This window comes from Neodiprion fabricii, chromosome 7 (genome assembly GCF_021155785.1).
Source record: "Neodiprion fabricii isolate iyNeoFabr1 chromosome 7, iyNeoFabr1.1, whole genome shotgun sequence".
Taxonomy (NCBI): Eukaryota; Metazoa; Arthropoda; class Insecta; order Hymenoptera; family Diprionidae; genus Neodiprion; species Neodiprion fabricii.
This window is the reverse complement of record NC_060245.1, coordinates 3,385,387-3,410,258: the sequence shown is the minus strand read 5'-3', so window position 1 is coordinate 3,410,258 and position 24,872 is coordinate 3,385,387. Positions and strand designations below refer to the sequence as shown.

The following is a 24,872-nucleotide window of genomic DNA, read 5'->3' as shown; positions in this document are numbered from 1 at the left end:
CGAGTTGTAAAATTGACCGGTCATCGTTTGTAGAACGTCCAGTTCGACGATTTTCAATAATTTTCAGGGAACCTAGATCGGAAATGATATTGAATAATTGTCATACCGTTAAATGAAATAAATTGAATTCCAACTCAATAAAATATCTCCGGCTGTCAGGTTATTTGAAAAAAGTTTCCTCTTCCCTCTAAATTTTCCGGGATCGAATACCCGGAATCGTATCAATTCAAACAACAGCCAACAATTTTTTTAGTAAAAAATTTTCACCGTTCAAACACTAAAATTCAACGAGTGAAGTAAAAAAATTCATTAGGTTCACCAGCGAAATAACCAAATAAGAGTCGATCATTTTTTTATGCAATTTGACAAGCCAAGTTTGATTCCTCGAATAACAATTCTAAAAAAAATTATTGTATTACGTCCGGTTGCTTAAAAATCGTAACAAACCGATCTTTTCGTCAGACTTCTATTTCTAATACTTATTTTCGATGACACAGGTCTGCAACAAAAAACTGTACAGATTTTTTTATACCGTTTTTTAGAGATTACCTCTCATACATTGACAGAAATTTTTTGTTCCGGTTACCGCGCAGTCCTTAACTATTTTCATTTTTTACCGCGATCGAAAAATATAGTTCTAGGTAGAAAATGAAAATTAGTTTTCTAGCTATTACCAGAAAGTCTAGTATCCGTTGCTATTCTTTCTCATTACGATCACTGTTACTATATATTCTTGCAACCGTTGCGAAAATTGAATGCTTGTGCAAGAATAAATTGACGTTAAAGCGTTGTTTAACTAAAACGGTAGAGTAAACCTCACAAACTGATTTTGCGTTGCAATAACCAAAAAAGGATCGACGATATCGCAAAATGTTTACGCGTACCTCGTTTTTCGTAATACCGACAATATTCAAACAGTTTTTTTTAACGATACCCGTTTTACTGAATTTTTCCAGTTACTGTAACAAATGAAATTTTTCTCAGTTTATAATTGAAAAAAAAAATGTATAATTTTTTTTTCAGACTTGTATGATCAGTCAGAGATCTTTAATCTTTGTTTCGATGCCTCCCCGACGTCGCGATAAATATGTACACAAATTGGCCCACAGTCAGAGGTTAGTCCACCTACTTACAACACCATGCAAGGACATCCAGACAGACAGACAAACGTTGTAGGTACCTAATCGTAAGCTGTATTCGAGTGGCACGCGAGAGAGTGTCGGTAATTACTTACCAGTGGTTTCAAATCTGTGTTCTTTGGACAATTATTTGAGGTTTGTATCAGTGCATCGAGTGTGTGTATATATATATATATATATATATACACCTACATCACCTACAAACATATATATATATATATATACATATGTACGTACACCTCCGTCTATCTACTTGTACACATTGAGCCACGTCGGGTGGTTGGTTGAAAAGGGGTGTACCTATAGCGTGGCGCTCTGGTTTGATTCTGGCTCGTTGCTGGATCGCCGGGGAGAGAGAAAGAGAAAGAGAGAGAGAGGAGGAGGGGGGGGGGGGGGGAGCAGGATGAGCACGTATAACGAGAACCTGGGGGAGTGAGTGGGATAAATGGGGAGAAAGAGAGACCGAGAAAGACACAGATCGGGGGTAGTCTTTGCCAAACACCAATATTTGCGACCGCCCTGTCGGTTGGTACCCTACAGGACGACTCGAGTCGAGTCGAGTCGACTAGCAGCGATTCGGCTCTTGCACTCGTCCTGCATTGCCACGTCCAACCCCCTTCGTATCTATCTATCCGCCTTCGGCATCTCTTCTACGGCATCGAAAGGCAAAAAGAAATATTCAGATTTTCTCTAACGAATTGCGACGACGGGATAATTGATATACGTATTGGCAACGGAATTTTGATAACCAAGCGAAATTCTACCGACGAAGCAAACGGAACACGGATTTGAAGTCAGGTTCCGATTGTTTTGTTATTTGGAAAATAGAAATAAATTAGGTAGGTAGGCACAGTGTTTTGAGGAACGGAATTAATTTTCACCTTTTCAACACGGCTACAAGGAATTTGTTATCGATGCGATTTTATCACGATTTTTTCAAACGCCGGAAATTTTGTGCCTGGATCATAAATTCAGCCTGTTGTATTGGATTTTTTTGAAAACGTTGTAAATTCAAAGCTTTACAATTAATGGTTATTTCGCTCTATCGAAACTTTATTGTTAAAAATTTTGCTCCATCTTAACTTTACTATTCGTAACTTTGCTCTATCGTAACTTGAATTTTGGAACATTGAGCCGGCGCGTTTTCGCCCATTCGAAACTTTGTTGTTTCACCGAAGTTTGATCTCTTTACTTTAAGTTCCGCCACCAAATAATTCAGAATTAATCCCTTCCGGAACTTTACAGATTCTGGACTTCAACCCCGTCCCTAAAAATCACCATTTCCCTCAAATTTTATCCCAGTTTCTTCCTGCAAACGCTGTTCAAAGCTCTGCTTGTTTCGCCCGAGGTTTCTCGAAGCGTAATTAGAATTTGCCAAGTTATGGATTTACACACGACCTCCTCCTCGGCTCACGTCCTTCCTTACGTTCTGAGAAACTCTCGAGGTCTCACACACATACGTTCGTTTCTACACGCATAGACGAATGCATTCATGCATACATCCAGATATATATATATATATATATATACACACACATGTATATAAGCATACACACATACATACGTAGTCGCCTCGTCGCCTGTTGGATTTGTGCGGCCTCGTTGCGCCTTCCCTTTCCGTAATACTTGTGAGCATAACTCAACTACACATATACAGTATGTGTTTACCCCCGTTTTCCTCGCACCAATACACGCGCAGGCAGCAAAATCAGGAATTTACCTCGTACACAAATACCTTGTTAAAACGAGATGTAGAATTCTGCGAAGAAACGCATCCGCTAATTATCCGCGATTCATCGTGCCGACCAGACTCTCTCTAGCAATTGGAAATTTGCGCGATTGCATTTATAAACTAGAAATTTTCGATACTCGTTGACTTTCCATGCATGCGCGGATACATTAACAGCATATTTCAAAATCGATCTTACGTATTGTGTTTGTTCATTAAATTCTCCTTCTTAAATTCTCACTCAACGAACATTTTTAAACATCCGTAATTTCAACAGTGAGTAAGATTTTTTTTAAATCAACGACGCCGTATATTTTTCGACTTTTTCGGTTTATCTTAAACACACACTGAGAAAAATTGAGTAAAACAGGTATCGTTAAAAAAAACTGTTTGAATATTGTTGGAATTACTCTTTTGGTTATTGCAACGCAAAATCAGTTTGTGAGGTTTACTCTGCTTTTTCAGTTGAACAAGGCTTTAACGTCAATTTATTCTTGCACAAGCATTAAATTTTCGCAACAGTTGCAAGAAAATATAGCAACAGTGATCGTAATGAGAAAGAATAGTAACGGATTCTAGACTTTCCTAACTAAAAATTTCTCTCAGTGTAGTTTCCAAATCATTCACCGTACTCCATAGCTGCTACCAATGAACAAACAGGTAGAATAAAACGTTCGATTAACTGTAACGAGGACACCATCAATTCTGTTAACAATAATTAACAATAACGACGGTATATAATTTCAGTACCGCTTTTTATCTGAAGCCGTAAAGAGTGGAGCTATGATTAGGTTGGGTCGTCCTTGCAGTGACGTGGTTACGAACGATTATTGGGAGTGCTGCTGAGGGTGAAAGGGAGAGAGAGGCTGCAGGGAGTGTCGGGAGTGGCTGGCTATACGGTCTCGTATTTCCCGGGGCAGCAGCCAACCCCATTCGTTACGCAATAAATAATAATTAGGCGCTAATTAGCGTCGGCCATGTTGGCCATACCCTCTCTCCCTCCTCTCTCTCTCTCTCTCTCTCTCTCTCTCAGCGCCGGTGAAAAGGGAGGAAAGGAGGCTCGCGAGAATCAGGAAAACCGGGGGAGGGGAGGACGGAAAGGGAGGATGAGGGGATGGCGGATGAGGAAGTTAATCACGTCATACACTCGGTGAATGTATAGGTAGATACAGGTTGTAACTTAACTTGGAGAAAGGTTGAAATTGTTGCCGCTGAGCCGAAATTGAAGAAAAGCGTTCAACGGTAAAAAACGGCGATCGGGGTAAAAGTTTGGACGGTGATGAACGTTTGGTAACATTATTAATGAAAATATTGATAGTAGCTTGAAAACCACGTGATACGTACGGAAATAGTGACAATGAGCAGATATACAGGGTGTTCCATTTTAAAAAATATGCTAAAATGTATCGAAGACTAACTGTTAGATTGAAAAATGTTTCGGACACAAGTTTTGTCTTGGTTTTATCAGAATAGGTTCACTTCTTAATTAAGGTGTTCGAAAGTTTGACAGCTCATCCTGATGCTAACAAGCGCCAACAACACACCATTTAATGTTGAACAGTTCTGTTCGTCGTAAAACTCGTTCTCATTTTTAAATTCTTCGGAAATATTGACAGATTGCTACTCTTTTCACGAGAAAACTTCGAACAACGTATTGGCCCTGTTCAAAAACGAAAATGAAAAATGACTGGGATTAGAAGTTATCAACATTTCAATGAGAAAAAATAAGATGAAATAAAAAATAGAAGGTTCCGTTTGTAAAACAAAAATTGGGCCTTGACAGGCCCAGCAGAATCCCCGAACCCAAAAACTCTACGGACCTCCCTTTTCATACGCAACAACTTTTCCTCGAAACATTTTACAATTTAATCCTTAGCTTTCGACATATTTGAGGATATTTTCTAAAACTGGTTACCCTGCACAGAATGACCTGCTGCTGCTTCCATATTGCGAAACAACACAAAAGTCCAAAAGAAAAAGGACTTGTATAGAGTGTGCAAAAAATAATGGCGCTTGACTTTCGACCGGCGATGGAGAGTCCCGATGAAGAGATCCTCCCGCAACCCCATCAGCATAGCACGTTCTGTATTCAACTGGTACGGTCGTAAAGAGTTCATATTTTCCAGACGATTGGGTAAGCACGATGCCACGGGTTGCGGCTTACCGCTAGCACCCCGCGGCGAACGTTTAGCCGCAACGAGTGTTCGAAACACCCCTCGGCGCCAAGGGATGTCCTTGTTCCTTACAGCATGCCGCGCCAAATGTCATGCTCTTTTGTCGAATTCTTTGGTTGTAACGTAGGGTACGGATCTAGGTGTCTATGTATTATCGTTACTGTCTGTTTTAGTGTTCATCACGAACAGAGAACATTCCAATGCAGGAACATTTTGCATCCTAGGAAGTGACACTTGGTCTTGGCTGAAAAGTGTACGTTGTAAAAAAATGAGGTGTCTTTTATAGAATATTTTTTGGTGAGAATCCAAGAACTGTCTTAGGTTCAAGTTCTGATCCACTGGTGATCAATTCAGACGCTGCTAATTTTTTGCCATGTAAAAGTCCGGTGATCAGTTATCCAATTTTCGTCATCATTCATCGACCGAATGAATGGGGAGCCCAGATAACAAAATTTATAATTCCTTGATAAGAATTATATTATGTATCGGAAATTACAATATTGGTAATTTTTTGTATAACGTTATTACATACGAATCTTATAACTCTGTAACATCTTTTGCATAGTAATGCTTACCATCGATAGTTTGAATAAAGCACTAATTTATTCGAACTTGGATACAGAGAGAAAAGCAAGTCGGCTTGTTACTGATTTTTTAACGTTTTCTGTTGAATGAGACGCTTGTCGTATTTGCTCTTTTTCTCGTGATTTCTCACGTTACAAATTCTTGCTTATACAATATTTTGCCGAGTATTTTGGACTTGTTACAGCAAAGTTTATTTCCAACTGAACTAATGTGAATCTTTTATAAACCAGTTTGCAATTATTCCAGTGAGCGAGATTCATTTATCATTATCACGAGATTGAGATTGTATACTATATTACTATAAAAAGAATACACTTTGATGCAGAAATTTATTCCTAGATGAGAAATTGTAGAATAATTATACATTTCAACTTTACAATAAGTGTGCAAGTTTCTCTTATATAATTTCGTAACATGGAAATTTTTATCTAAGTGATCGTAGCTGCTCGATATTGGTGTGAATCTTAAGTTGTAACGCGTATGCTGATCATTGTCTTTAAGGATTGCGGTTTCGACTTATTCAAAGACAATGTAGATTACAGTGATATTACGTTAACGAGAAACAGCGCCCACCGGCATGTACGGAAAGATCGTTTCGTTTTCCCCAGGCTCCAACGACTCGAGGCACACCATCTCGGGGATGCTATTTGTTTAGGCGCACATTATCGCTTTTTTACTCTCGAAAAACGAGGTAGAAAAACGAGAAAAAAAGGTAATCCACAAGATAGGTAAAGCCCCGGGTTTCCCGCAACAAATCTAAAGCCGCCCCGCTCGTAAAACGGGAATACACATCTAAGCGAGCGTCACGTTGATGACGGTGGGAGAAAACGATGAGGAATACCTGCATGTCGGCTCGGTTTTATCCACACCCATACATCAACGCCTGTCTCTAAGTAGGCGAGTCGGGATCCACCCGTGCAATGTGCCCATTACACATTCTCATGGTGTCGTCTGCGCCTGCAGTTCATGCTCGAACGACGAAAGAGAGAACCGGAGGATAGAGGCAGGTAGGCAAGGTATGCGACGTGTACACAGAGAGTGGTGGGCACAACGTCGAGGAGCCTTTCCTCTCATGCGGGATGCGAACCGAACGACGACGCAACAGCCTAGTGTGGATAGGCCTAATCTCTCGGGTGATAACGAGCCGTGATAACGACCCTGAACCAAGCAGCGAACAAACGACCTGCTTGGCTCTTTTTATCCTGCAACGTTGCAAGGCGTGTCAGGAATCGTTGTGGACACGAAGAACGCGGGAAGCCTGATTTCGGAAGCCAGTGACTGGACCACAATCCAGTTTTAAGCACTCCGGTACCCTAGTCCCCATGGTCTGTATCGTCACTTCTCAAAACTCATTGGAAGTTTGATGAATCCAGGCAAAGGATTCCGCAGAATCCTTATGGAAATTTGCTTCCGGGTCGAATTGGATTTTCTGTATGCTATGGTACGTATCCTTTCGATGAAAAGTTCTCACAGACACACGTCCCAAACGTCACTAGTTTCTGAGGTACAAGATTCGGAAGAGAGATGTACAGATTTTTTGACATCTATGGGTTTCGTGATTTTCATCCATTACAATGCTTCAAGGGGACTTGAAATCATACGAATCGCTCAATAAACTGCACGGTTGATTCTCAAAGATAGGCAGGAAGCTGTGATACCGGAAGGAGGCGCAACGTCAGATATCGCGTGAAGAACGAGACCATCCGACTCTTGCAGTAATCGACTTGTCCTGTTTTTTACGCGAATACAGAGTCTCTGCGGCTTGGCTGTGCAGTTTTTGAGTGATTTACTTGATTTCGAGTCCCCCTTGAAGCTTTATAATTCGTAAAAATCGCCAAATCCACAGATGTCGAAAAATCCGTACAACCCCTTTCCGAAGTCCATATCTCGCAAACTACTGATGTTTGGGACTTGCGTCCACGAGTACTTTTGATCGAGAGTATATGTACTACAATATGCTTTGAATCCATCAAATTCGACCAGAAGCCAATTTTCATAAGGATTCTGCGGGGTCCTTTCGAGTACTAGACTCGACACTGAACTTCCTGACAACTCCAAGTCACGAAAACTCCCGGGAGACACTGACGAGCATCAAGAAACGTAGTATCTTGGTCATTTTCATGCAAACGCAAGACCGCAGGAGTTGCCAGCGTAACTTCCAACGCTGCGTACCAGTATGAGTCGATTGTGTAATACCTACCACTGGGTCTGACGAGCCACCCGGAACCTAATAAGTCGGCAGAGCGTCGATAAGGGGGAACGGGGAACGGCCGAACAAACCCCGGGGACACAATGACCCTCCTAATTGGTACGACACGAGTCGGCGCCAGGAAAAGTCTTTGTCTGAATGCTGGGCCTCTCGTGTCACACCTTTGGCTCACGTCGATTTTCCCTGCTGAGCGAGACGGCACACGCGTCTGACTCGAGCCAAGTTTTGGTGATACACTGGAACACGAGGGATAATGGAATACGCGCAAGTGCGTATCTGTAACGTTGTTGGTTAGTATGTGCACACCCATGCATGGCAACAATAAACACCCGCCAAGCCATTGTCCGTATTGATAAGCTAATTCACTTCACCAGCTTCGAACCGTATCGTGATCATGAATTGTTTTTCACGTTGTTGTTAGTCTTTCTCTTCGAGTCAAAGAGCTCCTGACGAACCAAGAGACACGTGCCTATCTCGCATTACAAAATTCTCCGCTAGTGCTGGAACTTTGGAGACAAGGAATTTATCTAGCGTTTGAAATTCAAGAAGCTTTCCAAGGTCTGACGGGTTCTCGGCACATTAAAAGTCGATAAGGAAACAGCGAAAACGTTGCGAATCAAATTCGCGACTGTCATGCCTGTGATGTTGGTGTTTGTTCTTAGCGTCTATTCGAATCAAAAATCCAAAACATCGTTCAGGCGCAGACTTACAAGTCATCAAATTTGAACAGCAGTCTCAGATTCGGTTACCAGAATGTTATGGGCTTGATCGATGAGCTGTTACACTTCATCCAGTTATGGAATACACGAGAAAGAGAAAAAGTGGTGCGATGAATATGATAAGCGTACGACACGCGTTCAGATGGTTACTGGTCGGTTCATGGATCCTCGAGTGGGTCGTGAGCCGAGTGTCAGCTCTTCTTTCTGGTGAGAATGTGGCGTTTATTATCAGCATCGTCACCGGATCCCGTGCCCTGCATAGGTCGCAACGGTTGTCTCGGCACTAGACTCCACTTTCTATTGTCCACCAATCAGCCACCATTAATATTCGTTTCCAGTTCTTCTTATACTCGGACTCTCACGCACGTGAAAGATGAAAAGGAAACTGCGGTATGTGTACCTTACCATGCACCGTTCCTTCGTCTACTCCTACATCTATTCATTCCTTTTTTCATCCGCCTTTGTGCACCATCCTCCACCATCATCGCCACCTCGATCGCGCACACATGCCTCACGAGCATAATAGATTCCAGTCCTATTTTCACGCGCACGCCAGGCCACGTGCCGTAGAACTCACTTCCGGCTTGCCGTCAGCCACTTGAACCACCAATTGCCTCCGGTCGGAGCATGCCTCGTGCCATCATCGCATGTTGCACGTAACCTGCGTATTCCGGCCTCGATCAACCTGCCCGATTTCCAAGTAGCGTACTGATACTGAACTCTCTTTTCGTGAATCGTCATCAGACTTCCATGATCACCTCAAATCATTTTAAGGGGTGGTGGTCCAAACTCGGAAGGATCACTGTTTGAAATGTGTCGAAATTTCAGAGATGCGAAAATAAAATAACCATAGATTGATGAAATATCGATATATCGGACATTCCAAATATCGATCCTTCCAAGTTTGGATCACCACCCTATACTACGACATCTGTCATCGTCATTGTTAAAACTTGTGCATTTCATTAAGAAGACGGAAAAGATAAGAACTGCACGTCAAACGAGTCGTACAGGTTTTGGAAAATAATATTTACGCTTCCACGGACTTAAGATCACCAATCAATCAAATCTTGAGCACTTTAACATCGCGAAATTGATATGAAGATACTAGACCTTGACTCACGTGTTTGGTAAATTGGACGGATCGTTTCTCTATTTCCTCAACTCAATCGTGAAGAGCGTTACAAACAGAATTTTTTCAATGGCTCAACAACCATTTCCCAAGTGGTCGACTGCACTCGAGTTCGAGTCAGTCCAAACGTTCCTGCAAATTAGCGCCGCGGATCGCGTGAACAGATTTGAGTGGAAATAATTATGAGGATAGTTTGTCGAGGGTTGGATGGGGTGCCTGGATAACAGAATTGAAACATATGGGCAAGGCAGAGGTATACAACAATAATTGGCACGTCGTCGCGTCCAGGAAAGAGCTCCGGATTTGACGCCACGCTGGTCAGGGCAGAAGAAAGGTGGTGATTTTGGCTTAATCCATCTAATAGGGTTCCGGCGATGAAATGGCTAGACCCTGAAACGTTGAAACGTCGATTCCGAGGGTGGGAATGCATTGTGCAGCTCACGACGCGCAGCGCAACGTACAATTTGCTCGAAATTACGACATAGTGTACCACCCACCAGGTATCCTCAACACGGCATTACGCCCGGAACACGCAGCAAGAGCTTTTGTATTATAGAAGTCAGCAGTGGGCACGTGTATCGGGCATTCCATGCCAAATCGACCCACCCTGATCCCAACTTTTGCTAATTTCGCTGATTTATTATTTTTTTTTTTTTTTTGTGTATTATTAGTTTATTGAAACATTAGTCAGTTTTTTCTTGACTTTATATATATATATATATATATATATATATATATATATATATATATATATATATATATATATATATGATTTTCAAAAAATTTAATCCAATCACATCATCGGTAGACAAAAATGGTATAACCAATTAATTGCTATTAAATTGATAATGTTTATTTGCCAGTTCAAATTTAAGGATTGAAGATTTTTTTTTGAATACCTACAATCTATTTCAAAAACTCGATATTTTTTTCTGACCAGGTCTCTAGTTGTCAACTTTTATCTCCAAAATTGTCGAATACTATCTATAAAAAAAAAAAAAATTGAATAAGCCGTTATTACATAAAGATAAAAATCTCAGAAATTTCACGTATATTTGTACCGGCAGACACCGCATTGCAGAAATAAATATCTGGCCAAATTAAAACTGCTGGATTCGGAGAGTGAATGAATTGGAAAGGAATGCCCCGTGCGGAGGTATAAGGCGAGTGGATACGGGCCCTTTCGTATTCATAGACATGGGCACCGATCAAACAGCCATCTGCATTGTTGCGCTAACAAGCCTCGCTTTACGACCCAATTTTCTCCTCAAATATTCATAAACCTGCAACGTCCGTCTCCGAACCTTCTGCTTCTCAACGCGTTATGGGTAGGCAGAGGTGTGTTTTGTATCCAAAGAGTGAAGAGTCCGTACCCGTATCTCTGACAATCGGTAATCGATACTCGTTAGAAGGATAAGGGTTTTCACTTGGGCGCGATTTCAACTCCTTTTTCCTTTTTCGGTTTTCGCGCAAATCATGAACCATGAAGTAAATCAGTCGAAGCGCAAATTCAGCGTGTGCATTAAAAGACAAATTTTTTTCGATATTGGTGGAAAAATATATCCTACCTTGGAGAAATAAATTCATCCTTTCTATACCTGCTTTGCTTATATTTTCTTCGAACACGTCTTTCATTTTTTAATAAGAAATTTTTCAGTAATAATTTTCCTTCTCTCTTTCATATTTCAGACTCCACGCGATTGTTTTATTTCTTTTCATTATTTTCTTGATCTCTATTTTGTGTTGTCATCCTTATCAATCAACAATCTCATACCACTCTGTTAACTCTCTTAACCAACAATTAGCCAGTACTTATCGCAAACCTGAATTGCTGTATTTCTCCAAGCTAATTTCGTCTCTTAATCTAGGTATCTATACATATTTATTTATTTTATCTTTACCTTGAACCCAATTTCTTGTATTTTAATCCTTGTATTTTTGTATTGCCAAAAATTTGCCCCATGGCGTAAGAAATTAAACCAAATCAAATCAAATCAATTGTAAATTGTTCCATCTTTTTCCACTTTCAATTATCACTCTTCAAGTGATTCATTAATTCATCGGTTTTTCATTACTTGCTTCTTCCATTACGCGAGTTGAACTCTTCCTCTCCCTCTTTTTAACCCCGGTTCTCCTTTTCATCTCATCGAAGAACCGCCAGACAGGTAAAACCCGTCGTATTACCTGCCGGGGTTTAATTCGCAACAGACGATTAAGAATACTGTGGGAAAGTTGCGAGAGGATACAACAACCTGCGTGAATTGTTCGCGATGTAATGCAGGTGCCGGATGTCCAGGATTATCCAAGATTCTCTGGAAATTCGTTACGATTCGAAAATTTTACCCATTTTCACGCTCTGTCCGGTCAGCTCACGGTCATCGCCGATTCAACTCTCAGCCCTGCGTTTTCTTCGACTCCCACGAAAAAAACCGAAGCAGGAAAGCTTTTTTCTTTCTCTCATAAAGTATCTTTTCACGTATATAGAGATAGAGAAGAGAGAACTTACATGCTTGTAACTACGTCGCCAATGGATTGACCCAATCGTTTTCTTTTTTATCTTTCCCGGATAGAACGGAAGGAGCGAAAGAAGGAAAAGGGAGAGTCGGATCTATTTCTACAAAAATCTTACAGTTTGATTTTCAAATATTTTTACATGCAGTACGTCAGAAAAAAAAAAACAATATCTCAAGATAACAAAATTAACAGAAGAATAATTCACTAAAGAATTGTTAGAATAAAAATTATACATGTGATTTGTTATAAAATATGTTAAAGCGTGTAAAGCGACAATCAAAACGATATGTTATGACAAAATGAATGAAAGATTATTCCTAAAGTAGGGGAAATCCGGAATCGTTTTTATCGTGGGGAAAATCACTCGGTCCGTGTTTTCGGACCCTCGGCATCGGTTCTTCCCTCAAATTTTTATGTCTCGGTTTAAACGAGGGCGGTCTTGGCACCCTGGGTCTTGGTACTGGTTGTTTTTTTGGGGGCCGGGCTTTGGTTGGTTTTTTTCTTGCCCTGTCGCAAGTTTTTCTCCAATCCGAAACCGCGCTGGAATTACCATCGAATCTGAAGAAAAAAAAAACATTTTAAACGAATTTTTGTTCAAGTATACAGAATGAAACAACAACGGAATTGAAGAAATATTACAACTTTTGGCGCGAAAAATTCGTGACAAATACTGACAAAAAATTGTCCTAAAACCTGGAGGAAGTAGGAATTAGTCGCTGCCAATTATTGCAATATTTTTTATTCACTTTTATGTCTATTTTTTTCATATCGTGGTCCAAATAATCATTGTTCATAAAAATCAGTACTGAAAACGAAACAGGGACGTCAAGGTAATGCGACACTCCTATTTTGGTAACAAAAGCTGTTATCCAAATTTCTCCGAGACGATTAATCTTTCGGATAAAAGACGAGAACAGCCAACTGCAGAATTGTTAGGCGCAATTTGCTGTTGATTAATGAACGATTAATTAGACCACGAAACAAAAAAAAATAATGTATGTAAAAGTCCGTAAGGTGTACGCATAAGAATAAATAATAAAGATTACAATAATTGGCAGCGATCTCTAAATATTTTCCTACCTCCACCAGATTTTACGACAACTTTTTTTTCCAGTATTCGTAATAAATTTTTTGAGTGGCACCTTAAAAATAAAATAGGTTAAAAAATGATCCACCCTAATCTGCATATAGTTTATGATTCGGAACCGATTTTAATAATTAAATGACCTGTATTTTTTCCTTCCAACTCTTTCCACTATTCCGTAATTTATTCCGTGGCGAATGGCAGCTGCGATTTGTTTCTTGCTTATGATGCGACCGTTCAGGTTATACGCGTGTCTGACACCTTTCGAAATTTCCCGCATTGACAGTCCCTGTTGACAGCCGGCCAGTTCTCGATCTTTAGACTTTAAATAATTATAGATCATCATCGACTTGACAGTCCGCGCTTTTTTGACCCCGTTCAATCGCTTCGATTTGATTTTAACCATGTCGATGGTATCGAAAAATCTTAGGGTAAAAGAATTTGAAAAAAACTGACAAAACTGAAGAGAAACGAGAGTCGAGAAAATATTGTAAAGTGAATTCAGTAACTAAATGAATAAAACTTCAACTCTTTTCTGTTCTTACATATTTTCTTTTGTCAAGTAATTTGTAATACCAAAATGTTATAGTAAAATTTTCTGAGGAGATAGTTTTTAAAGAAATTTCATGGTCCCGTAAGAAGAGAACAGTAAATAATCATTACAAGTTTTTGTTCCAAATTTGGGGCTGTTCATTTTACTTTATTCATCGTCTATGCTTTCCGATGATGCAAAACGGAGTTAAATTTGTAAAATCGAAATTATTATCTCAATTCGTTATCCTAGTTTACTTTCCGTTTCTATGATAATCAACCCTAAAAATTTGTATGCCTCAGGGGGTGAGGGATTGAGGGGTTGAGTTTTAATTGGCAGGGGACAATTATCTCCTCCGTGACGTTAGACCGGGTCCCAGGCTCTGGGGGTGGATGGCACGGTGCTTTCCGTTCGGAATATTCCCGGGATTCTCGATTCTGCCTGCTTCCCGGTTTGTTTGCTGAGAGGGACGCGCACGCCAAGCGCCACGCTGGAGGGGTTTAGAAGCTGCGAAACGCGTCGCGACGCTCCGACTTCGCAGAAACGACGACGAGGACTCGATCTGCTCCGAGGCAGACCTGAATTTCCACCTCGTGTTTCGGATTCGATTCAGGTTCGGTTTGAACGAAAATTAGAATTTTCGGCATACTTTCCATCCTCCGTCCGCTTTGAATTTCAGAGAACGAGAGCGCAGGAGAAAACTCTTTTCAAAGTGCGCGAAAGATCGAGGTGGAGAAAAAAATTTGTCCAATTACATTAGTACGAAGATGGAAATTCCTTGGGGAAAAACAAGAACATTTTTCAAATTCTAATCGCGGCTCTTTCGGGATTAATAAATCTGCGGACAAAGGGGTTGAAGCCTGACGCTCGGTCGGCGCTTCCTCCATTTGTCCGAAATATCTTTGGCAGGTCCTCCAGAAGATGAAGGGGGAACAAGTGGATCGAGGATTAAGTCGGGATGAAGACAATGGTGGATCGGGGGCAGCTTTGTTTCGGGCATATATATAGAATCGAACGCGAAAGAGGAGGAGTGGGTCTTCGGCGGTCCTTCCGTCAGTCAGTTTTGTGTATCAAGTGGTCCGGGCTCGACTGGCCCCCGCAAGACCGCGGCGAACGAGCGAACTAACCCAAGAGGCTCTTCGCATCGAGCCTGCCAGTCAAGTGCCTCGGGCAGCCCTCACATACATCTGGCTGTCTGATCGGCGTTTATTAAAAATCATACAAAACATCACGAGGGGATTAGGCGCCCGGTATTACGACCTCAGAAGTCTCATCGAGCAGAGGGGATCAAAGCGTTCGATAGACGCGGAGAGATAGTGGAATAGTTTACGGGTGGCCACTTACGCAAATACTCAAGTATTATTGCCGACCTCCCGAGACTTTTGAAAATCAAGTCATTTGTCCAGTTTTTCAATTTTATAATTGCTTTTCTGGAAACGTGGTACAGCTCAGATTGTAGCCGGCATTGCGACGGTTTCAACGATACCCAACAAAGTACCATTCCGATTAATCGACTGAGAGACATCACGCGTTCAACCACGAGCGCGCATTTAACCTGCAATTCACGACTGCAGCGCGCTGCGCATTGCAGACTGCACTCTTGGCGCTCCGATGCGGAATATTACTAATATCTCGACTTCCACTCGTTGTAAATACATTGTGTTGGGTATCGTTGGATTCGTTTTGATCGTCGCTATAATTCTATGAGGTAGAAAATAATGAATTTTACTGTTTGTAGATCGCACTCTTGTGACTGCAAAGATTACGGCCCGGTGTTATAAGTATGTTTCAGGGTTGGATAAAATAACAGAGTAAAGATCGTTAGTAGAAATTGTACAGATCACAAACCCAGAGTCGCAAAGAAATTATATTTTGTTCTGAGATTATTCCACACTTTGTCCTATCTCATAGTCGTGTTTGTTTGACGTACTAACGGTCACTCTTTCATTAATCTGACTACGAAATTTCACTTTACAACAATTCAGCCACACAGAAATACACACAGTGGCAATAGAAACGAGCTGATTTGATAGCCAGCGTGGAGCAACGAGTTCCACGGGTCGGTCGCCATGAAAATCAACCACTGTAGGATAATTCGGAAACCGAAGTTCCCCGTCCCTAGGGAGAGACAGGAACGAGCGAGCGAGTGAAGAGGGAGAGAGAAAAGAAGAGGAGAAGGAGATAGGTGGACGGATAGAGGAAGGGACGACCGGCAAAGAGACGAGGGGAGGGAAGGGGGATTGACAAGATGGCGGCGATCCCGGGACTAAACTTCCTAGCATGCAGGCATCATCATCCCTTGCAAATAATTTCGAAAGAGAATTTTTATCTCGAGGAAAATTTCACTGGTGAATTCCCGTCCGATAGAACTTAGATAGTCTCTCCATTTTTCTCGTTTCTATCAAATGATTTAGAGTTAATTTCGACTTCGGTTAGGACACAAGACAAAAAAAAAAAAAAAAAATGCAAAGTCTAGGTAATTATGCAGGAAAAAAAAACGAAGTGCGATCAATTGAAAAAATTTGTCGATTTGCCTCGTTCTTAGCCGATCGCGGCATTGATTGCGGGAAATTTGAGGGGTCGAAGAGGTCGTCCAGAATTGATAAACCGAACGAAAAGTTAGAGAGCCAATCGAGGACCCTGCTAGCTGACTGATGCCTCGGGCTGGGGACGACCAACGACCCTACTAAACCTTCATCTAATACCCGCATAACTCGCGGCTATGCACGTGGCCTTTTATATCACTGGGGGAAAAAAAAGTCAGAGAGAGACAGAGAGATCAAAAAAACGAGCCGGAGATGAAGAAGGACATAGAAAACGAAAAAAGGATGTATCATGTAGGTGCGTATGAATATATAGGCATCTGTAATTTATGCCCATGTGCGTAACACATTTACTATACCGTATTCCGGATTTTCTTTTTTTTTTACCACACTCGACTCCACGCTCTTAATGGACCGCTTAAAAAAGACACGCGTGACTTATTTCTAAATTACAGATTCTGATAGGCTTAAAGGATGTGAATTAAAAAGGATTTTTACAAATAGCGAATTGCAAAACGCAATTATAATTTTTATTCTTTTTAATTTCCGTTGGCATTTAAGAAGGCTCTCGTATTTATATTTTCTCATTTTTTTTTTTTTCTCAATCTCTTCACAAAATTTCTCGAAAAGTAATCGTAAATATTTATTTGTTATTTAATTGAAAATAGCTCCTTCTCTCCGAAATTGCAGTTGATTATTGTAGATAGAAATTTGTAGTTAGAAATTTTAAGAGAAAACAGTGCGCGTTACTTAATTCTTACAGCAAATCCAATCAGAATTTTACCTCCAAAATTAAATTCTTAATTCAAACAAAAAGGAACCTTGAATTTTTTTTCACACTAGCTTTATAATTGTAAACTCATTGTTACGTATTCTTCGTTTTCGTACAACTATTGAAAAAATGTCAACTTCCTAGATCGCAGTTTTCTTCTGCCAAGAAAACGGAGTGGATTTTTTGTAATTCTTCGTCATTCTTCTTCTCCTAATTCCAGTTTTCATTGAATTCTTTGAACGAACTATTCCACCTAGTGCATGAGCGATTGGCGACGATGCGTACACGCCGACCACTCATTGTCAGCTAGGCTGCAGGGCTCGGGGGTTGTGATCCTGGGTGCAAACAACCCCCGTAGCTTCAGACTGGTACCCGCAAACCTACCCGTCGACAATCCCTGTACCTACGTCAGAATCATAGCCGGGGGTTTTTCAAGTGGTGCTCACCCCGTGTCTTCGAAGTCTAACGGAGGCGCTTTGCTGCTGATCTTATCGTCGACGACAGAAAATTCTACACCTCGTGCTTCTTATTTTCTACAATTTCAAGCTAACGAGAATATCCGCATATGTACGGTCTGTATTGAGGTGGTGAAGAATTTTTTTCGGATCGAACCCCGAATCAACTTCAAATAATTCAACCGAAACGAGTCTTACTCCAAACAAAAAATTTCTCTGTTCTACATTATTTATATTTTTTCTCCATGCTACATATTGATCAAGGCTGACATTTTCCAACCGTTTAAAACCTTTTTCTCCATCGAATCTGATAACTTACATCAAATGAAATAATTATTTATACTTCAAATTTTCGTAATTTGTAAAGATTAGTTATCGGATTGTGTTTTAAAATTCAAATCGAGATTTCACGTCAAAACTTCTAAAAGTATAATACCTGTTTTCGATCTTGACAATTCTTCCAATCTAACATTTTAATAAACGCAGATGTTGCAAGCAGGTATTTTCTGTCATCATAACCATGAACTATGATGAAGCAATTCTTGTTCGACGAGATCTTATAAATATATTACCTTGAGCCAAAAAAAAAAACGAAGACGATCGTCGTCATCACCATTAATATGATGCACAGATTGAGATCCCATACAAAGTGAGTAGGCTGCGCGCGGATCGATATGAGGAAATAAATTTTTCACATATCTCAGAATATAGGTACCAATAATATGTCTGTAGACGTCTCTCTCTCCCTCTCTCTCTTTCTCTCTCTCTCTCTCGCAATCAACTCACGATCATCATCACGTAGACATGAAATGCCCAATACCTTGGCAACCTGGGTAATATATTTGCCTTCTAGCCGAAGAAAGCTGGGTATTGATTTAAGGTGTCGAGAATCCATCGCGTCGCGAATACTAATTACTCGAACCTTATTACGCACGCGTCGATTAATGTGATATCCGGCATTATTCAACGAGGATGAAGTGAAAAAACAAAAGAAAAAAATCGAAAAAGAAAAAAAAAAATAGCTATGAAAAATATAGAAAGACGGAAGAGAAATTGAAACGAGACGAAAAAGAATATTGCGCGAAATAAAAAATGGGTACAAAACGTACCGTTTTACCCAGTGGATGTCAATTAGCTCACACGGCGATCGTTTTATTAAATTTTCCTCTAAGCCCGGTTTCTCATGCGAGGACGAACAAATTCGCGAATTTGAGCACCGTGCGTGTCGTCGTTCCGAAGCACGCGGCGGGTCCTGAGGGAAGAGTTCGGTGTTTGAGAGCGGGGAGGGTTGGGGAGGGAGCGGGAACGCCGGATGGCGGATGGCGGATGGTGGCTCCAAGGGATTCAATATAATCGCGCAATAAAATTCACTTACAAGCCATGGGCCCCCGGCCCTCGGTTCCACTTCCCTCTCCTCTGTCTCTCTCTCTCTCTCTTCCCCCATTTTCGAACCATCCGACAAAGCTTTATCATCCCCTGCGCTCCGGGCGTTGCGGGGGCGACCGGTAAAGTATTATCAGACTTTCGAGCTCGGCTTCAAGGTTGTAAAGCAGCGGGGGTGGGGTGGTGAGGGAGGGAGGAAGGAGAGAAGGGAAATCGAGAGGGAATACAGGATCGCATGGGCGCGAAACGAAGCGATGTCCAAATCCCAGATTCTTCACTGGATACCGCCGATCTCCTCCAAAGCATAGACCAGGGCCTTGGCAACCGTTGGGATAATTCACGATCATTGAAATCCATTCGAGGTACACTCGGAAAAATTTCAATTGTTACAGTAACTAGAAAAATTCAGTTAAACATGTATCGTTAAAAATACTGTTTGAATATTGCTAGCATTACGAAAAACGAGGTACGCCTAACCATTTTGCGCTATTGTCGATCCTTTTTTGGTTATTGCAACGCAAAATCAGTTTCTGAGGTTTAAGGACTTTTAGTTAAAAGGACTGAACGGTAACCGGAACTAAAGCTTTCTCTCAGTGTACACACAGAACTCAACATGTTGAAAAAGTGTTGTGCAATTTCAAGCTGTGAAAGATTCGTACCCGTAACTGATTAATCATAATTTTTTACTGCTTCGGATAAATGATCAAGCCACCGTAAGCGTTCTGCCAATAATTTAGGTACATCTATCGGCTGGTTATGTTTGATGCATCCTATATAATGTACCTAAACACAGGGAGAGAATAAAAGAGTAGCTTCTGCTCAAAGCTGCAGAATAAGAGGAATACATTAGGTTTTTTTGATAAAATATGTACTTCGTAAAATGCAGAATCTACTCTAGAAACAGTAAAAATCACTGCGTGAAGAGTAAAATTTTTACTACAGTGAAACTTTCCAATAGCGGATATTTCCGGGACCAAAAATATTGTCCGTTATTGCGGAGTGTCTGCTTATGCAAAACAATATTAACGTGTAAACTATGCTTCTAGAGATTTTTAGACTGTCCGTTGTGAAGAGGAATCCGTTGTTGGAAGGTGTTCGTTAAGAGAAGTTTCACTGTACATTTATAATAGAAAATATATTTGACATTGGGTGTATTTTACTAAAAACTTTGACGTATCTTTGTTTTCCCGCATTGTTGAGTAAAATCTGCTCTGTATCTTCTCTCCGTGTACAGTTGAAGAAAACTTTTCAAGACACTATCGTGACACGGTGATCGACGTCAGAAATCACGACGGGATCATTGCGGTGATTTTTTTTATTATTAGCAGCGTTAATTTCGACGTCCGGCTGATTTTCCGCGGTTAGGCAAAACACGAGTTAAGGGGGGGGGGGCAAGGGGGGTTGTTTTGGGGGAGGTGAATCAGGGATACAACGAGCGAAAGGGAGGGCAATGAATATAACGCGGTGTTTGCATAGGTCCGGAGGTGCAATGGATGGGGACGAGGTCTGTAGCGCGGAAAGGTGGAGATGGCGCAAAGGGATATACGTACAGCGGCAGACTGCAGCAGGGGCGAGAGAGGAGAGGAGAAAAACGGAAAGAGAAGGAGAAAACGATGGATTTTGTGTACACTCAGCTGTCTGCCTGTTCCTCCGGCTGGTTCCGCACTCGGCTATCTGCCTGCCTACCTTAAAGGTAAAAGGATCAGGGCTGCGCGACTAGGAACACTAAAAGATCCGAACTTTGCCACTTTAACACTCCGTGTTGGCCAACTTACATGAATTCGTCATCCAGTCTGACTATCTAGCTAAATTTGTCGATTTATTATTCTTCATTAATTTTGTAATCATCGAATTGCTAAATATTTTCTTAACCTAATTATCGGAATGTCAAAAAGAAATCTCAGAGTAAGTAGGTACCGAAATCGTTTGGGATGCAGATTTCTATTTTATTTTTTTTTTTTTTTTTTTTTCTGTATACCTTGTACAAAGATGTATGTAACAAAAAAACAGCTATGGTACGACTGCGCTCATGAACTGCAGAAATTTTTCATGAGAATCATTTCGGATCAGTTGGATAGGAGAAGGTAACGGTTGGAGGTGGGTTGGTACTTTGGTTTTTGTTCTCTCTGGTAAACGGCGATGACGAGGGAGGAATTGATGAGTGATGTGAACGGGGGTGGAAAGATGGAAAGGGGAAACGGGCTGAGGATCAAACCGGGACAAGATGACGGCACAGCCCGGAGAGTATCCCGTGGGATTCTCTCTGGGGGTATAACTGAGAGTGAAAATCGAGGGAGCAGAACCGCGGAGAAGCGAGCGAGCGAACGAACGCTTCGCCGAGCAGAAATACCCACTCGATATTGTCCCGACGTACTCCTGAGGGAACGGAATCCAGGCGAATCCACGCTGTTGAACGAAAACGGCGAGTAAAAAAAAGAAAACTGAACGAAAAGAAGAAGAGCGAGGAAATAGAAACGATCGAATAATCAGAGCACGAATTTAAGAAACGAGGCTGAGCTTAGAAGTAATCGGACTACAAACTTTCGCAACTCTTTTTCCATAACCATCATGAGGGATTTTTCTTTCAACATTTGGGAACAACTCGGTTCTGAATGAAGGAAATGAGGGAAGGTGAAATACCGTGAAGGTCATGCTTTTTTCATGTCTAATGAAGAGCTCTGGAGTAAAATATCGACCAGTTCCATTGAGAATGGAAGGTTGGATAGTTTTTCAGTCGCAAGTTCAGTCGTAGAATTTTCTTCTATCTAAAATAGAGTCGAGATTGAATTCATCGTAATCATTATATGTGTACGTAAGAGATGAATAAATTGGGTATAGATAAGTGGGACGCATTAATGGGTGAGTATATTGTTAGGCAAAACGAGGTATCTTAAATCTGTGCAATCAGCTTTCGAAAAATTTGACTCTTAGTTATGTCTATATCATGCAAAAGTTTCCACAATCATTCTTCAGTCAACCATAATAAATTCGTGTCGCGTACGAGTCAGAGCCTATTAATAGTTACCGGCAAACGAATGTTTTACCGCATGATGCGCAGATCATCGTGATGTCAGTTCCTGCGGAAAGCTGAGACTGAATACTAGGTGATAATTTCTTAACTGGTTCTATTCTCTTACCCAGAATCATGACTTCCATAATTATCAGCAAAAGATCTCATCAGTAAAAATTCCCACGTACCAACTCACCATCGATTGCCAACGATCATTTCGAAATGGAGTACACCGACATTTCACCGATGATCGTCCTTCCACCAGTCAGTCCTTGACGGACTTCTGCATGTGTGGCAAAGATGCAAACATATTGTACGGATGCGATGATATCACACTATGGACAGAAGGAGTAGATCCATTGACCGTAATCCACAAGTAGGTATCGCAACCGGGACCTGGATGTGGATGGACCCTAGCAGTCCGTCCCGATTGGTCCTCATCCAGGCCCCGCCTCCCGCAGCTGTCGAACCCTGCCTGCCCGTCGACCTTATACCCAAGAACTGGAACGAGCCCTCCACCGAATCCCGTTCCAACTCGACTCTGACACCATCGCCACGATCCCCCCTGTTCCCAGGTAACCAGACTCCTCTTACCGCTGGCTGCACGCGTTATTGCGTCGATGTTACCGGAGGATCTTGGATGATTGATCATTTTCTTCTTTCTCTTCCGACCATTGGATCCATTGGCGTCATTGACTCTGGAATGATACTGCAGAGCCTGAAAGAAGTTTCAAGAAACTAGTTCGGTTCTTGAACCTTTTCTTTGACACACTTCCTTAAATTCGTGGTAGAGGAATTGTATGAGAACGCACTTGAAAGCTCGTAATCGTGATCCAAGTCAGTAAACGTATCTAATTCCGGACATGAAAAGCGTTTCCAAATGCGACAAGTAAAGTCCAAGCCACTTGATCCAAAAAACCGGTGACTAACACTACACGTTGTTTTATGTGAGCAAAGGGGGTCTCTCTCATAATAGCGTTACCTGTGAGCTGCGCTCTGCAGATAATAGACTAGGCATCGGTGTGTACATGAGGAGGGATGGCAAAAGAGGAAAGAGGAGGAAGTGGAAAAAGAATAACTTCTTTTTTTCTCAAAAAGGAGAAGACGAAAAGAGAGAAAGAAAGAGAGAGTGCGATAGAGGAAATGTACAGCAGGGATGACTGGTGCCGAGGCGGAGTGAGACGCTATTGTGAATGTTGGCTCAGAGTATATTTGTCTACCGACAGAGGAGCGCGGGGTGAGCGACGGGGGTGCAACGGGGGTGGTGCCGGCGGCAGGGGAGCAAAGAGGGAACATCGCAAGTGAGGAAAGGGAGGAGAGGTTCAAATATTGTGTCGGCACATTCAGTACCGTGATCCTCGACAATCATAGATATATTATCCCAACGTCAGAGAGCTAGAACGGTGCCACCACGCAAACAAGGCTTAAATTGTGTGTTTCGCGCATACCTACCTTGCCACCCCGAGAATCACTCGCGCGCGCGCCGATCGCGACATTATACCTACTCACTAGTTCGCCTTCATAGGTAGGGTAGCTATATGTAGACTAGGGTGCACCACAAAACAAGAGAACATTTTATTATTATTTTTTTTTTTTACTCATAAATACTTCAAAATGCAATTTCCAGCGAACAGCTCATTAGAAAACGACTTGCGAGGACTCTTTCAATTCGTCTTAACGTCAGAAACAAACTGCAAAGGTTAAAACTCGTGTTTCTTACAAAGACGATATCAAATAGTATTTGTAGTCTTCTCGCAAGATCTGGTCCTTCATTTTTATCCCCACTGATTCCGCAATCGCCGCACAGTTTTATTCCATATGGTTATCTAAATTTTCTATACTTGGTAACAGCGATACTAAGCAATAAATACGAGAAATGATATACACGGAAAAACCGAAAGAAAATAACACGGCGTATATATGTGTAGCGGAATTGAAATTAAACTTCCATGAAGAATCTGGGAGACGAATCGGGGCTGCCAACATCTCTGGCAGCTTGTGTTTCTTTTCGAATAAGTTTTCCACCCCCTGTCCCTGCTCCTTGATGGTTCTAATTATTAGTTTCGTAACTTCTAACTTTCCGGAATTAATAAAACTTGCGAACGTCGTCCTCCCCGACCCAATCCCTTCCGGTACATTCGTACTCTCTCGGTTGTACCAATAGCCGGATTTTTACCCCGAAGGAAAATGAGAAGATGAAAAAGGAATAACAATGTAGAACAATTATCGTAAGCGGCACTCAATAGCGGTTGTTGCCCGTACAATGGACCTGTACCGTGAATCGTTGCAAGCTTTTCCTGCGCCGCGGTTTGATGTAAAACCACAGCTTGGTGTGACACAAAATAACCTTTCAGTGCCCTTAAGCGGTACTGCAGGACACACTCCTCCTGTTCCTTTCATACGAATATATATATATATATATATATGTATAAAAGTGTGAAGCGGAAGTGTCCCCACGTGGCCACTCGAGGACCCTTGCTGTCAGAACTGTGCCTGGCCTGTGACGCGAGCTGAAGATACATCTATTCATTCATATTTCAACACGCAAACAAACACGACTAGATCCGCGCGATGCGAAAAAATGACAATATCTGTTTAAGGGATGTTTCGAGACTCCGAAATACATTCGACATAGCTTCATGTATTTATACAATTTCACAGTTGCGTTCAGTTTATTCATATTTTATTGCGATGACATTTGCTTACAAATTTGTCGAACGAAATTTTGCACAAAAAAAAAATCTTGATAATATTCTGATTATTGACAGCAGCTTTTCCATCTTGATTCCTGCTGATGACACTCATATGATCTCTGTCTGATTTCAGGTAGACGAAACTCATCAGATGCTGAACCATGCTACATAAGACGATTGAACTCCAATACCAAGAGAT

At 41.4% G+C, this 24,872-nt stretch overlaps 1 long non-coding RNA gene across 1 annotated transcript in view; it reads left to right on the top strand.

The window, feature by feature from the left end:
• The window catches only part of LOC124186442, a 69,651-nt gene extending 44,779 nt beyond the window's left edge, over positions 1-24,872 (top strand). Inside the window, exon 4 of the long non-coding RNA XR_006871669.1 lies at positions 24,807-24,872. This is a non-coding gene — a long non-coding RNA (uncharacterized LOC124186442). The remainder of the gene's footprint in view (positions 1-24,806) is intronic.